We start from the raw sequence: 2500 nt of genomic DNA, 5'->3' as shown, positions 1-2500 counted from the left end.
GGATGCGTATCCGTCCAAGTGCCATCGACACTTCGAGAAGTTCGGACCTAGCTTCCTAGCATGTTGATGCGTCGGTGCTAATGGGGACATAAAGATCCCACGACGTTCCGAACGGAAGTAGCCGAAGTGTTCCGTGCGTGTGAACTCCATTGTCCCATGTGCCGGCTCTTGACTCCTAAGATGTCCCATGTGAAGGCCCTTCATGGCTAAGAATGTCCCGTGCAACGTCCCTTGATGATCCCCATAAGGTGTCCCATGTGCGTCCCATGCCGTGCCCAGCCTTACCAAGGCCGTCACATGCTGTCCCATGCGCGTCCCGTGCCGTCCAAGCCTCACCAAGGCCGTCCCAGGCCATCCCGAGCCTTAGCAAGGCCGTCCCGTGCTGTCCCATGCCGTCCCGAGCCTCACCGAGGCCGTCCCGTGCCTCACCAAGGCCGTCCCGTGCTGTCCCATGCCGTCCCGAGCCTTACCAAGGCCGTCCCGTGCTGTCCCATGCCGTCCCGAGCCTTACCAAGGCCGTCCCGTGCTGTCCCATGCCGTCCCGAGCCTCACCAAGGCCGTCCCGTGCTGTCCCATGCCGTCCCGAGCCTCACCAAGGCCGTCCCGTGCTGTTCCATGCCGTCCCGAGCCTTAGCAAGGCCGTCCGATGCGCGTCCCGTGCTGTCCCATCCGTCCCGAGCCTTAGCAAGCCCGTCCCGAGCCTTAGCAAGGCCGTCCCATGCGCGTCCGATGGGATTCCCGAGCTTTACCAAGGGCGTCCCGTACTGTCCCATGCCGTCCCGAGCCATAGGGACGCTGTCCCGTGCGCGTCCCCTGCTGTCCCATGCGCGTCCCCTGCTTTGGCTCGGCTGGCCCGTGCATTCTATGGGGTCGTGGGACATTTCGAAACCCACCCGGGCCATTTCGACTCTCTCTTCATTTATACTATTGAGGTATTATTTATGAATTATTGGAGAAAAGAAACGGAAGAAAATATTTTTTTTTCTATTTTTTATGAATTTTCCGGTGTTTATTCACTTAAAAATTCATAGAAAAATAAATATTTATCGGAATCGCTATTATAATATATCAAAAAAATCCTTGCGAAAAGGCCTTTCCAACGAGTATAAGTTTGCTGGATTCCGACGAGTAACGAAGGAGTAAAGGCCCAGTATGCTTGGTTAAAAAATTGATGTTTCCTTGTGAAAATAGGCAAAACAATAACTTTGCACTATAAGGGGGAGGGTTGAGCTCCTTCCCCAGAGCGTGCACAGCACTTGTGCTGGCACGTTCCCTAGTGCTCGCCAAGCACCATAGGGCATCCAAAGGGCAAAGCTCGGCCTACTACATGATGGGAAGCTTCTAATATGTCGGAATACGAAGAGATTTCGTGCGACCCGAAGCTCGGCTCGGGCGTCCCGGCCTGTCCCGAGCTGTGCCGAGCGCGTCCCAGGCCGTCCCGAGCCAAGTCTCGGGCGTCCCAGGCCGTCCCGAGCCAAGTCTCGGGCGTCCCAGGCCGTCCCGAGCCAAGTCTCGGGCGTCCCGAGCTGTAGCGAGGGCGTCCCAGGCCGTCCCGAGCCAAGTCTCGGGCGTCCCAGGCCGTCCCGAGCAAAGTCTCGGACGTCCCAGGCCGTCCCGAGCAAAGTCTCGGACGTCCCAGGCCGTCCCGAGCAAAGTCTCGGGCGTCCCAGGCCGTCCCGAGCTGTGCCGAGGCCGTCCCAGGCCGTCCCGAGCAAAGTCTCGGGCGTCCCAGGCCGTCCCGAGCTGTGGCAAGGGCGTCCCAGGCCGTCCCGAGCAAAGTCTCGGGCGTCCCATGCCGTCCCGAGCTGTGGCAAGGGCGTCCCAGGCCGTCCCGAGCTGTGCCGAGGCCGTCCCGAGCCTAGTCTCGGGCGTCCCAGGCCGTCCCGAGCTATGGCGAGGGCGTCCCAGGCCGTCCCGAGCCAAGTCTCGGGCGTACCTGGCCGTCCCGAGCTGTAGCGAGGGCGTCCCATGCCGTCCCGGGCTGTCCCATGCGCGTCCCGTGCCGGCCCGAGCAACAGCCCGGGCGTCCCGTGCCTCGGCCCTTCCAAGTGGTGCTTCGTCGGACATCTCGATATCCACTCGAGCATTTTCGACCATTCTCCATATGTGGGTGTGTGGGTATTTATCAGGAATATTGGAGAAAGAATCGGGAAAAAAATATTTTTTTTCTATTTTTTTTGAATTTTTAATTGTTTATTCACTTAAAAATTCATAAAAAAATAAATATTTATCGGAATCGCTATTATTATATATCAAAAGAATCCTTGTGAAAAGACCTTTCCAACGAATGCAAGTTTGTTGGATTTGGACGAGTAACGAAGGAGCAAAGGCCGAGTATGCTTGGTTAAAAATTTGATGTTTCCTTGTGAAAATAGGGAAAACAATAACTTTGCACTATATAGGGGAGGGGTGAGCTCCCTCCCCAGGCCGTGCACAGCCCTTGGGCTGGCAGGTGCCTTGGCCCTTGGGATGCAACATAAGGCATCCCAAGGGCAAAGCT

Source organism: Eschscholzia californica, unplaced genomic scaffold (genome assembly GCF_041429995.1).
Source record: "Eschscholzia californica isolate CP2 unplaced genomic scaffold, dmEscCali1.0.p SCAF_119, whole genome shotgun sequence".
NCBI classification, from domain to species: domain Eukaryota; kingdom Viridiplantae; phylum Streptophyta; class Magnoliopsida; order Ranunculales; family Papaveraceae; genus Eschscholzia; species Eschscholzia californica.
Note: the sequence above shows the minus strand (reverse complement) of the source record.